The sequence below is a fragment of the Ambystoma mexicanum genome, chromosome 10, assembly GCF_040938575.1.
Source record: "Ambystoma mexicanum isolate Mex_15411 chromosome 10, UKY_AmexF1_1, whole genome shotgun sequence".
Taxonomy (NCBI): domain Eukaryota; kingdom Metazoa; phylum Chordata; class Amphibia; order Caudata; family Ambystomatidae; genus Ambystoma; species Ambystoma mexicanum.
The window spans coordinates 31,375,450-31,390,793 of NC_090932.1; positions in this window are offsets into that span (position 1 = coordinate 31,375,450).

Genomic DNA, 15,344 nt, shown 5'->3' on the forward strand with positions numbered 1-15,344 from the left:
TGTTAGTCTCATGAGTCTGCATGGCTTTCCGTGCCTCGGTGTTGGTTATTAGTCTCATGAGTCTGCATGGCTTTCCGTGCCTCGGTGTTGGTTATTAGTCTCATGAGTCTGCATGGCTTTCCGTGCCTCGGTGTTGGTTATTAGTCTCATGAGTCTGCATGGCTTTCTGTGCCTCGGTGTTGGTTATTAGTCTCATGAGTCTGCATGGCTTTCCGTGCCTCGGTGTTGGTTATTTATCTCATGAGTCTGCATGGCTTTCTGTGTCTCTATGTTGGTTGTTTCTGCATGGCTTTACGTGTCTCTGTTTTGGTTGTTAGTCTCATGAGTCTGCATGGCTTTCTGTGTCTCTATGTTGGTTGTTTCTGCATGGCTTTACGTGTCTGGGTGTTGGTTGTTAGTCTCATCGGATTGCATGGCTTTCTGTGTCTCTGTGTTGATGGTTAGTCTCATGAGTCTACATGGCTTTCTCTGTCTCTGCCTTGGTTGTTAGTCTCATGAGTCTGCATGGCTTTCTGTGTCTCTATGTTGGTTGTTTCTGCATGGCTTTACGTGTCTGGGTGTTGGTTGTTAGTCTCATGGGATTGCATGGCTTTCTGTGTCTCTGTTTTGGTTGTTTCTGCATGGCTTTACGTGTCTCCTTGGTGCCTGTTAGTCTCATGAGTCTGCATGGCTTTCTGTGTCTCTATGTTGGTTGTTTCTGCATGGCTCTACGTGTCTGTGTTTTGGTTGTTAGTCTCACGAGTCTGCATGGATTTTCATGTCTCCTTGGTGCCTGTTAGTCTCATGAGTCTGCATGGCTTTCCGTGCCTCGGTGTTGGTTATTAGTCTCATCCGATTGCATGGCTTTCTGTGTCTCTGTGTTGATGGTTAGTCTCATGAGTCTGCATGGCTTTCTCTGTCTCTGCCTTGGTTGTTAGTCTCATGAGTCTGCATGGCTTTCTGTGTCTCTATGTTGGTTGTTTCTGCATGGCTTTACGTTTCTGGGTGTTGGTTGTTAGTCTCATGGTATTGCATGGCTTTCTGTGTCTCTGTTTTGGTTGTTTCTGCATGGCTTTACGTGTCTCCTTTTTCCCTGTTCGTCTCATGAGTCTGCATGGCTTTCTGTGTTTCTGTGTTGGTTGTTTCTGCATGGCTTTACGTGTCTCTGTTTTGGCTGTTAGTCTCATGAGTCTGCATGGCTTTCCGTGTCTCTGTGTTGGTTTATTCCTACATGGCTTTACGTGTCTCTGTTTTGGCTGTTAGTCTCCTGAGTTTGCATGGCTTTCCGTGCCTGGGTGTTGGTCATTGGTCTCATGGAATTGCATGGCTTCCCGTGTCTCTGTGTTGATGGTTAGTCTCATGAGTCTGCATGGCTTTCTCTGTCTCTGCCTTGGTTATTAGTCTCATGACTCTGCATGGCTTTCTGTGTCTCTATGTTGGTTGTTTCTGCATGGCTTTATGTGTCTCTGTTTTGGCTGTTAGTCTCATGAGTCTGCATGGCTTTCCGTGCCTCGGTGTTGGTTATTCGTCTCATGAGTCTGTATGGCTTTCCGTGCCTCGGTGTTGGTTATTAGTCTCATGAGTCTGCATGGCTTTCCGTGCCTCGTGTTGGTTATTAGTCTCATGAGTCTGCATGGCTTTCTGTGCCTCGGTGTTGGTTATTAGTCTCATGAGTCTGCATGGCTTTCCGTGCCTCGGTGTTGGTTATTAGTCTCATGAGTCTGCATGGCTTTCTGTGTCTCTATGTTGGTTGTTTCTGCATGGCTTTACGTGTCTCTGTTTTGGCTGTTAGTCTCATGAGTCTGCATGGCTTTCCGTGCCTCGGTGTTGGTTATTAGTCTCATGAGTCTGCATGGCTTTCTGTGTCTCTATGTTGGTTGTTTCTGCATGGCTTTATGTGTCTCTGTTTTGGCTGTTAGTTTCATGAGTCTGCATGGCTTTCCGTGCCTCGGTGTTGGTTATTAGTCTCATGAGTCTGCATGGCTTTCTGTGCCTCGGTGTTGGTTATTAGTCTCATGAGTCTGCATGGCTTTCCGTGCCTCGGTGTTGGTTATTAGTCTCATGAGTCTGCATGGCTTTCTGTGTCTCTATGTTGGTTGTTTCTGCATGGCTTTACGTGTCTCTGTTTTGGCTGTTAGTCTCATGAGTCTGCATGGCTTTCCGTGCCTCGGTGTTGGTTATTAGTGTCATGACTCTGCATGGATTTCTGTGTCTCTATGTTGGTTGTTTCTGCATGGCTTTACGTGTCTGTGTTTTGGCTGTTAGTCTCACGAGTCTGCATGGATTTTCATGTCTCCTTGTTGCCTGTTAGTTTCATGAGTCTGCATGGCTTTCTGTGTCTCTGTTTTGGTTGAAGGTCACATGAGTTTGCATGACCATGTGTGACCCTGTGCTATCAATTGAATTATTGAAGTGTAACGAGTGCATCAGAGCTCAATATTGCCTCCCAGGCCTGTAGAGAGGCCCCCACACAGTAGCGTAAAAGACTGGCCAAGCTCCCGTTTGAAAGGAAATATATTGTTATCTGAGGCTAAAGCAACTCTCCTTTCAGCCGTGCTTGATAAAATGCTAGGCATCCGCCCTCTTGACAGCTCTACTGAGCACTTCTGAGCTAGGCTTTCAAGTGGCGGTGGAACACAAAGCAGTCCGGTACAGGTGGCTTGGGGGTGAGTGACAGGCAAACAATGCCGACTCACCCCCAGCTAAGCTTCCTAGAACCTTACAATTGAGAGCCCGTTTAAGGAAAGGTTACATTCCACCCCAGGCATACAGTTTAGCTGACAGGAGTGCAGTTGCAGGCTGCTGCAGGCACGTGCTCACATCTCTTTGCAGGTGCTTCCTCCCACCGCTGCTGCAGGAGCGCGTCGACAGGAAGCGGCGTATGGCTGCCTGCAAGGTGGTGTTACTGCTGGGCCTATCCGGGGAACACAAGCCATGCGCGAGATCCTCGCTCACAGTGCAGGCAAGAGAGCCAGGCCCACCCCCACAGCCAGGGGTAGTAGAAGGAAGTGATGCCACGTGACCTGTCACCTGCAAGACATCACAGGAAGTGATGACAATCAACCTTTCTCGAAACCGCCGGAAGTGAAGTTGGAGATGTAACAACTACTTAAGTAAGCTTATGATTACTAAAATAACAGCAACTAAATAAGTGAAAAACGCTCTTTGACGTAGCAATCATATTCTAAGTACGTGCTGATTTGATATAGCATGGGCGAGCCCCTGATATGGCAGGGACATATGTCTTGTGTAATTGTCATCATATGGGGTGACATCACTTCAATTCTGCTATTCTTTGGGGTCTTTTCAATATAATCGCTCCAACCTTGCAGACATGGGGTGTGTCTGAGTAGTATAAGTACCATCTGTAAGTTTGTTAAAAAGATGACAATGTTTTAGAATGTTCGAAAGGAATCCTTCGTACATGACAAATTGGGCAATAACTGCCATTGCACATATTACAAGCAATCGTATAACCTTGTTATAACCGTGTAACTACTTTCTACATATCAAGGCTTGGCACTGCTAGACTACAAGAGCATTGCATGGTACAGTGTTAACAAAAGATTAATAGCACATAACTTTATGGATAACATAACTTATAAATACATGACGTGGCAGGTAAACTCACTGTAAACTTCTGAAAGCAGCCCCCCTATTCTCAGATGCTGCCATGAAAGGGCCGTTGCAGAGTATGTGCCATCAAATGACTGTAATCGCCTCACCTGCCCCCCATCTTGCCAACCACAGATACTTCATTTAGTATTTAACTTGTCTTTTTATAGTATTTGAAGATTACAGCTAGTTTTTTATTTGGTATTCCATAGTATTCGTTTTAAGCAGACTTGCTATATGAAGACTATTCAGTGACCTGAATAAGTGCTATGTTCATTCTGCGCAAGTTATTTTTTTTCCCCGCTCCACTTTTTGCCAAAAATGTTTTGCCGAAAACAAACATCACATTTTTTTTGTGGGGTGTGACCCCAATCCCTCCCTCCCCTATTATATATTCCCTATACACCACCCCACCCTACCCCTTATATGACCTCGCCCAAATGTTTTGATAGCGAAAGAAAATTCACCATAAAGTGCCACGAAAAGAAAATGGATGGTAAATGAACGTCAGCTACATACTAAGCAAATGCGTGTTTCTAGTCTTTTACTCTTCATTTAGCATTGAATACTACATGAACAATATTGACCACTCGCAAGAAGACAGAAACAAGATGAAAAGAAGAACTTCCATTTTGGTGAGTAAGGAACAGCCTGACATGTCCAGGTGATATGATATGATAGTGTATTAATATAGCGCATATACACAATGTGTTTCAAAGCGCTTCAAGGCAAGGGAGGGAACAAGGGAAAAAGCAATGACATTTTTACAGGCCATGAACAGTAAGGATGTGAAATTAACTATCGTACTTGGCCTGACGACATTTCAGATAGTGCAAGAGCTAAGACATAGATAAAGAAGGGAGGGGGAGGGTGGGAAGGAAATGGAGACAGACAGGCGACTACCGTACTAGGCCTGTCGACATTTCTGGTAGAGCTGGAGAAAACATGAGGTGAGGGAGAGGGGTGCTGCCATTATATGCCAGAAGCAGCTTCCAGCTTTCAGGATATTCCATCTAAAGAAGCCTTTTCGAGAGGGAGGCCAATGCTTCTAGGATAATGACCCATCCCAAGTTCTTGCTTGGAGCATGGCTGAGGGTTAATACGTAAACCCTTCTGAGGGCTACAAGGCTATTGACACATGGAATTGAACAGCCAAGGAAAATGAATGGCTGTGAGGTTCGGACTGTTTGGAATAAGGTCTATGCCGGAGATTATAGACCGAATTCATACTAACCTGTATCATTAACTGTAAGAGAGGCATCACTCATCGACAAATCTGTTCCAAGCCTTGCCCCTCACCCCCCTGACTTCATCTCCCTGCAGCTCCCACACAACATCTACGATGTTACTCCCTCCTCTGAGTCCTCTCTATCCCCAGCTCACATCTCCATCTCTCACTTCCACTCCTTCTCTACACTGGAAGGCCCTCCCTACAGACATGTAAAACAGCCCATCCATGGTATGGTTCAGGCCCAGAGTCAGGATCCAAATATTAGCCTGTGACAGGGCTTCTCCTAGGCTTCCCTCTACTCCCAACCTCAGTCCAGGATTCCTCACAGGGATGCCCACCATGATCCCTGGCTCCAGACCCACATTGCCTGTGTTCATTGTGTCTGTTCCTGCTCCCCATCCCCGGTCTATGCCCTATTGCTCTGCCCCCTCATCACCCATGTACTCGCAGAAACTATCAATCGATTTCTCTAAAGGCGCCCAGTGCTGAGACTGCCCGGGCCAACTGTGCCGCCCTGGCCACCTGCGCCGCCTCCTCTGGGCAGCATTTCTCATCCAAATGTTACTTCAACATTTAATAAATGAAATACTGAAACATTAAACCGGGCACCATTATTAGGGATGGGAGGATCACATTGCTGCTTCGTTTGAAGCAGCATTTACCCTTGCACTTCACTGGCAACCTGGTCGGCTCAAATGTGGAAGGGTGGAAGGGACTGGCAGTCAGCCACATGCCAAACTCACCAAAGGAGGGTATGAAGGGATGGGATCGAGACAGTCACGTACAGCTCTGAAAGCTTGGGAGGTACATGACCAGGCGTGTATCTGATAAATGGCTGGGCTGAGACAGAGGCAGGTAGATGTAATGAGAGGCTAGATAGTGCATAACTATTTAATAGGGTCAATAATGCCTTTGATGACATGATATTAAATAAGAGGCAGAACCCCAGTTGAATGATTCATTCATTTTGTCATGTATTGATACTCATTTGCAGCCCTGCCAGATGCTCCTTTTGTTTTGTTGATGTGGAAAATATGAAACCAAGACAGGCAGTGATGATTTTAACTCATGATTTACTAACTTTCATAATATTAAAAGAGCAGGTGGTGCAGTCCCACACCCTCTGTAGAGCTCATGTCCCTCCAAACCATCAGTTTACTACTTACTGGCCCCGCCTGTGTAGCCCACCCTTCTGTACAGCACTCTCTTGCAAATCCCTGTACAGTGCTACATGTTTATACAATGGGTGACCTGATGGAGTGGGCCACAGGTAAGTGGAAGGGGGTACTGAGGCTGACAAATACACCCCCCATTTCCTATGTGTCATGTACACTCTGAGGTTCAGGACTCAAGTATTCCTCCTCACCTGAACCGCTGCTGTCCTGGAAGGCAGACTTCTTCCGTTCCTTTTTCGTAAATCCGGATTTCTTTTCATGGAAGTACGGTATACCGCAAGACGATGCCAACGTGCGCCTGCTGGGAACTAGACCGTCGGTTCCGCGATAGCCAGGAAGGGGAAAAAAATGTTAAATGGCAAAAAAAAACCTGATGGAATCCTGGAGGTGTTTGCAGAGTACGTAGGTAAGCAAAACTGCCAGTGTCCATGCGGGGAGAGTCCAATAGCGTTTACGATCAAGTAAGTAGGAGCGCGGGTTGGCAGAAAGGAGGCACTGGGAGAGAAGATAAAAGTAGTCGGGAAGGAGTAAGCAGTGTCCGGAGTAAGAAGAAAGAGGCAGCAGGTTGACAGAACCGAGGCACAGGGAGTGAGAAGGGTATAGAGGATCCGGCACGTGAAGCAATGTGTGAGCGGGGCCGAAAAGAGGAAAAAGAGGTGAACACAGGAGACCAAAGAGCCCAGGGTGCCAAAGAAAGGATAGGAGGGCTTACCAAAGCCAGAGCGAGAACCACAAGCATCCGCAACCGAAAGGAGAATCCAGCAGTTGCACCGCAGCAAGAGTCTTCCGAAGTGTGGCTAAGAGCCCCTGGTGGCGGCCATATTGAAGAACAACTAGACCGCTGCATGAGAACGGGAAAAAACGTGGCAGGGCCATCAATGGCTGCTTATTCGCCAGCGATCCCACAGCAGCCAAAGAAGGGGGCGCATGACATTATGTTGAATGCATCGGGTACCTTAGTCTGCGTAGAGAGGCAGCACGCACAGTTTCGAGTGGGACACTGACGATTCTCCTGAAAAAGTGGGCTGCTGCTCAGCTAAATTTAGTTTCATCCAAACAATCTTGATATCTACCATAAATAAAAGGCCAGATGTAGGTGTGTCTAATGCAGTGATGCGCAGTAGAGGCTGCCCGATTTTCCTGCTGTCACCGCTAGAGGGAGCTGTTGCCTTAGGATATATAGTGGTCCTACTGTGTTAATGAAAACCTACTGTATCATCTGTATCCCACTGATAACGCTCTATGACAATGAACATATGACACTAACAAAATATATACATGTTTTTAAAGTACATACTTAACAATTAACTTGATTAAGGTATAGTTCTCTGATATAACAAAATGCATTACTTTGTTCCCTATACTGATGGCTTTCTTTAAATACTACTTATGTATTACTTGATTATTCATTGTAATTTTTCTTGGTATGTATTACTAAATCAATAATATTCTTCATGTACCTTTTACATTTTATTTTCCTTTAAATTACTTTAAATTGTACCTGGGTGAAAGTTTAAACAGACTCAGTAGGCCCTCCTTAAGTGAATGGTGGAGCAGGGTTATGTGGGGAGAGAGTGTGGACCTCACTGTTGCTCTGATCAGTTTCTTAGAGGACATCTTTCAAGGACTCGGTAATGAGGCTGAGAAGCTTTGCTAGAATCTTAGGTTGGGAGAGTACTAAGATCCGAACATTTGTAGAGTGGAGTCAATTTTAAAGGATAGTTCCAGGACTTTTTTTTTATTGTTCCTACGGTTCGGCCATGTGCTTTTAAGCATAAATCGGTAGATCGTAGAAAACTTTCCTATGGACCTTACCCGACTTTTCGTCCATTAACGCATTTGAAATCAGCCGCCATTTTGTGATAATCCTATCATTTCCCCCCATCGACCTGGCTCCCCTGCGTTTGCGGCACTAAATCATATCCCCCGCCCCTGAAACAGACTTTATCAAAACATTTATATTCCCCGCCTCTATCTGTGACGTGACTGTGCTGCGTAGGCAAACGCGCCCAGGCGTCTTCTACGCGACTCCACACAGAACCCGGAAACCAACACAGATCAGCTCACAACACAGCGCGCCACAATTCGGAATATGAAACTGTACTTTTAAATCAAACCGCAAGATTGTAAATTTGGTAAAGTACATTTATTTGACATCAAATGTTTAGAGAATATTCAGCGATTTGCATTTTTCTTTGCTCTCGATCCAAAATAGTTCGTCTTGAGGCAAGCGATGTTCGTGTGCAGTACACAGGGTGTTGGTTTACGATAAAATAAGCTCTTCGGTCGCACTGATAATCGCATGGCTGTTCCAACAACGAGGCACTAGGCCACCACAACGGTATGTATGTTGCATCTAGCCATTAGTACCGCGTAAGGGCATACTTGTACTTGGCGATCGTCCCATAAAATAGTCAGGGTGGTAACGTTGTTCACGCGGAGAAGCAACTGGCGGTTGTAAAAGCCATCCGCCGGTGTCTGGTACTTGTGACACATACAATAATGAAGGATGTACCTGTTTTAAAAACATAAAAAATGAAATTAGTCTCACCATCAGATCTTTATTCAAATTATTCATTTTATATATTAGGTCGGGAAATTATTTCATAGCTAGGACAGTGCAACTGGGTATTATACGTCATTTCCAGTAACCCACCCCCTCTCCTCCGCCTTTTTCAGAGCCGCCTGAGCGCCAGTGGACCACTCCGTCACTGATATGATATAATATGGCATTTGCAACGCGCCTATACACAAGTGTTTCAAGGCGTGGCGAGGCAGGGAGGGGGGGGACAAGGAGAAGACAGACAACGATCCTACTAGGCCAGGTGTCATTCAGATCGCGCAAGTGCAGGGGTAGAAGGAAGGTAAAAGTGCAAGGGGAAGGGGAGGGGGGAAGTGGAGTACAAGGTAAGTAGCATAAAATAATAAATACATAGGGCCAGCTGGTGGCGAGTGCAAGGTAAGTGCAGAACAAGTGCTGGGAAGGGGGGGCTGTAGGATACTGAGACAGTCCCGCAGTGCAGGGGTTGACAGGGAGGCAGTGCAGGTGGAGAGTGGAAGGGCCCAGGACCGAGGTCGCAGACAGTGGACCAGTTGTAGCAGGGGAGAGGGAGAGAGAAAGCAGAAGCAAAGAGGAAGGTTTTGAGGTGCTTCCGTAAAAGGAGATGGTTCTCCTCAAGATAGTGCGCGGTACAAAACAATATGCCACATAGAACGAACAAGTACAACTTAACCCGTCTTTAAAGCTACTGTATAGTAATTAAATTGCGGTATAAACTCATCTAAAGAGTTACTTACTTTATATTTGCATTTTCCATTGTGTCTGTGCGTAGGGCAGCCCCGAAATACCACTCCTTCTATGCCGACGTTATTTCTTCTAATGAACGAACATTAAATGGCTTTCGTTTCTGAAATTATATTCATTATCGTTTACGTTATTGCACCACACCCCCAAAAAGAAATCTTTCGGGATGGTCCCGGCCTGTCAATGTCAAATAACAATAGAACCTTATACTGAGTCGTGGGCCATTCCGGCACCCGAGCAAAAAATCAAAGCAGCTGACCTTCACTTTGAACGAGCACACATTCCTAGTTAGCTACATTCAGTGTAAGGCCATCTCACAGGACTTGAAATTTACACTCCATCTTTGCATTTTGTCTGCGTGCATTTGCAGCCCCAGAGAACCATAAATACGGAGACATTCTATATTTTTTGAAAAATCATTTATATTACTGTTTGGTTTAATTTAATGCGCAAATGAACAAGGTTGGATAGACACATTGCATGTACACTGAGCAATCACTTTTATTTACACAATACATAGCTACACATATTCAATGGGCCTGCGACATGAGGAGACTCCAGAGCAAAGTCACAGGTGACACCCGGGTGGTTCGCACAACTGCACGGTGAAGGGAGGGGCAACGGTGGAGAGACACATTGCATGTACACTGAGCAATCACTTTTATTTACACATTACATAGATACACATATTCAATGGGCCTGCAACATGAGGAGACTCGAGAGAACAGACAATCAAATTACAATCATTTAAACCGTGATGTGTATTTCTCAATGAGCTCTGCTTTAGGTGGACATGGAACAGAGGCAATGTTGGGTGGCAATGCAGTTGTCCCCTGCACAGGTTCGTTCACAACTCCATGTATGTGCCTATCTAGGACATCAACAATAAGTCTCTCAATAAACTCATATTGCATATCCTGAAACACTGGTTTGATCACCCATTGTTTACTTCTTTTAGTGAAGGCCTTATTGTAGCGAAGCGTCCCTAAAGTTCCGGTCGTCCTACTTTGTTGACGGCCAACATTATGATTATATGCCAAGACCGCTAGAAGAATCCGATTTATCATGCCCTCCATGCCAAAATGCAATCGTTTTGGCCTGTACTTTAGGCACATATTGTGGAACACCTCCAAATCTCCTGTGTGGCAGAATTCCGTGAGTCCCCTCAAATCTCTTGTTATAGTTTTATCAAATACAATCTTTTCAATGGCTTTGTGAGTGGGTGATGAAGGAATCAACCACTTCTTCTTCCGTGCCTCCTCTGTGGACAAATGGCCATGTTCACAATTGTGGAAATGTTGGTTTGTGGTCCAGCGGTGAATGTTGCTACAGTGTAGCATTACTGACCGCCATTTTTCCAGTAGAATTTCCAACGACCCTCCACATGTTTTTGAGCTCCACCAAAGATGGTTGCTGATTGACTTGGACCACTGTGAAATACCTTGCATATCTTTTTTTTACCTGCAGCCGACATTTTTCTATTGATTGTTTTTGCAAGATGCCATACGTCAAATTGGTGATTTATATTTTTGTACTCTTCTCTCATTGTCTTGGCAATTGAAACGTGTCTGTCCGTGGCTATCAGGTCGATCACCATTCCCCGCGATTGTAGTTCTTGCAATGATGCTACAAAGCCAACTTTCTCCATGGCCACTGAGGATGTACTTTGTGACACCTGCACGACCACCGAACTCACAATTTTCTTACTTTCCATGTCCTGAAAGTGGTAGGTGCAGTACTTGGCTGAAAATCCTGGGCTGTCGCACTGTCCATCACCGGCTAGCCTGAACCGTTTGCCCGCGAATGTACTATCAATAGACATTTTTTCCATTCTCCAAGCTTCGCTAATGGCTGGAAATATATAATCGATTTGGTATTTGTAGAACTGAGTTTTCGCAATGAAATGGATTCCCACAAACTGAAAGAAATACTCTAACTTTTTAAAACTTGAACCACTAAAAAGTGCGGCCGCTGCACAAAGTAGATTGCCTGCTGGCAGTTGCCCCAGCATGGGTTGTGCAGACCATGAGAAAGAATGATATTTTGTACAGGTGGCATGTATTTTAAGGTTAGTGCCTCGAATTGCACGAGTCACATTAATCAATGGCTCCCCACATACTTCCCCACCAACCGAATGCCCACATTTCATCCTAATAATAATATCAATCAAACAACTATCGAATACAATGAATTTGGCCTCTTTCCTTATACTGTCACTCTGCATCCCAGCTGGTTCGGCCTGTAACGTTGAGGACATGTCACTCACATGAAAGGTAGAATCTCTGATATCGTCTTCCGCTATGTTCAGTGATATTGATGGTGTTTCATTGTCGTCCACTTCATTCTCTTCCATTGCAACATCTGTTCCTTCTCCGGCGATGGGTGAATAAAACAATTTCTTCAACTTTCTCGCGGTCTTAGTTTTTGCGGGTGTGGATTCTGTGAATTGATCTCCGACTGCATCCGAACTACCAGGAGGACATTCACTATCAATGGCTGGTGGTGGTATAGCTCCGTTGTCAATCACTTCATATTCTTCCCATTGGCACGATGCATCTCCAGTCTCAAGTCCCTGCCAAAAGGTTTGACAAGCAACATCTCTCGTTCGCTTCACTGTCTGTGTAGATCTAGTTCGTACACCCACTCGCAACTAGAGGACAGATTGGAAAAGGGATGTTCAGTTTAAACACAACTTACAGTATTGAACTATTAACAGTGAAAAACAACATAATATAGTGACCAGGACACTAACCTTCTTTTGCTTTCTTTTCTTTGAAACTTTCTTGCCTCGAACTTCAACATCAGGACGCTGTTGCTCCGACTCGTGTGTGCATGTCTCCACTTCCTCTTGCGCTGCAACGACTATATTTTCATGATAAGCACATCCATCACGCACTGACGCTCCATCGACTCCCTGAAACATAGAACTTTCATTAGTATGTATAATAATATTGAAAACACAAAATGTACTTGGGGACCAATACCCACGTACATCTCAATAGCAAAACACGAATGAACGCATTGTGTAGAACATTCAAACGACAATTATTCACGCATTGTTGATCTAGTTAGATGGAACTGTCAAGATCCATACCTCGGGCTCCGCATAGACTTCCATTGATGATATTATTGAAGATGACGCTTCAGCAACTCCCTGAAACACAGTAATTGCATTAGTATGGTTTTCTATTTTGTTAAAAAGAACATAAACTTTGTGCAGGCGTCAACGGCTCATCTAAATAGACCTGCACAAATGATCAGTTGTCTAAAATAAGTAATGGATATCTAAATATGATTTGATTTGCTCGATCGTTGGAAGTGTCACCACCCAGAGATCTGCATCAACTACTAGGGGTGATGTTCTTGTAGAACATTGCGCCGACCCGTAACTGCATGCTCCCCCTTCTTCTTGGACTAATGCTCCATCGACTCCCTGAAACATAGGACTTTCATTAGTAATGAACACAATATTGAAAAAAGAAGACACATAGGAGGGCGACGACAGAAGGACATATCAATGGCTAAAAACGAAAGAAACATTGTGTGTAACAATCACGCTACAAGAATGCAAGATCTGATGATCTCCATCGATGGAACTGTCTGGAAACGTACCTCGAGCATCTGAGTGACATCAACGGTTGTCGTCAATGCGTTGGACTCCTCAGCATCTCCCTGAAAGACAGTACTTGCATTATTTTGGATAACAATAATTATAACTGAAAACAAAGACTCGAGGACTAGTACTAGGGTGTACCATTAGGTAAAATAATTACACGATAAATTAAAACTATTGATTTACATGCCTAAAACAAGTCAGTGGCAGAATAGCTAAGTAAGATTACCCGATAGGCGCTTGAAGTGGCTGATGACTGCAATAACGACACGGATGGAGAATCTTCCGCCTTCATATTGAGTGGATACATAAATGGGGAAATTATTGTTAGCTAATGCTACACACTACCGCAAGGCCGAGAGCTAAATCCGTAAACTTGACTCACCAGTGGAGGGATGTGGACGAATAGAGTGGGAATAGCGGTTGAGAGCAATTTTCGCTTCGCTCGCGGTGTGTTCTTCTTTATTAGCAATGATGTGGAGTACATGTCTGAGCTAAAGTGCCTGCTGCAGATGCGGTATCGATCACCCCTCTTGTCCGCAAAGACTTCTAGGACTCTACTTTCAAGCTCAGACGGTGGATATCCGCAATATCGGACCCATTCTCTTATCTGATCTATTGTCTTAGGGAAAACATGCATTATAGTACCTTCAGATTTATTATGGGTCTTCGAAGGGCAACCGCCAATGGAACAGGCAGGCATTGTGGAAAGTTCTGAAAAGTAAAGATCAACAATTCTCTATGAATACCAATGTGTTAAAAAATTAAATGACACATAAAAGGTTCAATGCAAGGTTCGTTTTGGTTCTTGGAACTATACACGTTATTCACATGCGGATAAGTATTTGAATAACTTAAAAAAAATAGAAAAATAATTTTGACTAAACTCAGAACATGTGACTAGTTCCTTGCATGTACCATCTTGAACGAAAAGAAAACATGGATGCAATTTGATGACTACTAGCAAATAGATATAAATTAAAAAATTGGACGCAAAATGATTATGGTACATGGCCTTACCTTGACGAACAAACAGTTAGATGGAGGGATCAGAGTAGTTTCTTGTCGTAGAACAGGGAGCAGTTCACAGGTTGCAAACTGACGAGTTTGCTCAAAGTGGTCACGGAAGTTCACAGAGACGAAGAGCAGATAACCAGCACCTTCACGGGTTGACTAGCAAAGCGCAAAGAAGTTCTCATTAGAAATATGAAGTGGGTTATAAAGAATTCGAAACAGGGGTGTGTTTGTGAATGAATGACGTGAATATGTTGTGGCATTATGCGGTTTGCAGGGGGGCATCCAGCGTGAGGGAGAATGCTTGGCAGGAGACACGGGGTCTGGAGGTAGACATGGGAACAACAACCCATGCTCTATAGACCACTTTGAAGTGTACATGGTCTTTGGCACCTCTTGGCCTTTATCGCTCCCTGACAGCTCCACTTGCCAGCGCAAGTACCCCGGTGCGAACTGCCTTTGATAGGGCGGGGGGGGGTGGATTGGGGCGGTGGTCGTGCAGACAAGACACAGGAAGACTCGTGAATGGAGACACACTTATGTGGATTGCAGGGGGGCGTCCAGCGTGAGGGGGGATGCTTGGCAGGAGACACGGGGTCTGGAGGTAGACATGGGAACAACAACCCATGCTCTATAGACCACTTTGAAGTGTACATGGTCTTTGGCACCTCTTGGCCTTTATCGCTCCCTGACAGCTCCACTTGCCAGCGCAAGTACCCCGGTGCGAACTGCCTTTGATAGGGCGGGGGGTGGATTGGGGCGGTGGTCATGCAGAGAAAACTCGTTTGCGGCAGGGCCTCACCAAGGAGAGGCCATCTAACTGCATGTAAGAGGCAGGCTGCAGGATCTAGTACATGGAAGGCAGGGGGGTGAGTTTATAAATACCTCACCCTCCCAGGAGAATATATGGGTGCAGTTCACCCTGGAGACCCTGGATGCCTAGGCAGTTAGTCAGCAGAAGGCTGGCCTGTGGTGGCAAGGCGGCACGGGCCAGAGGGGGTCATCTCTGTACCCGGTGCCCAAAAGGATGATTTATTATGATCAACCATATTGATTATTTACCTATAACCATGTTTTGTATCAATAAAATCCAATGGCCTTTTATTGCCAACGCTTGAACAAAGTGGTGTGGTAAGTATTTTTGGGGGAGGAGGCAAGGCCGAGAGGCTTGATGCCAACCCGCAAAATAACATATGTATGTCTGCTGCATATGGGTTCAACGGTTATGTGGATTGAAGGTGGGCGGCCAGCGTGAGGGAGGATGCTGGCCGGAGACATGTGGTGTGACAAGACAAGGCACAGGAAGACTATTCAATGGAGACACACTAGATTCATTTAAAAAATCAAAACAACCATTGTTAAAATATATGTTGGGTTTTATTTTAGATCTTAATTACAATTGAACATAAATAA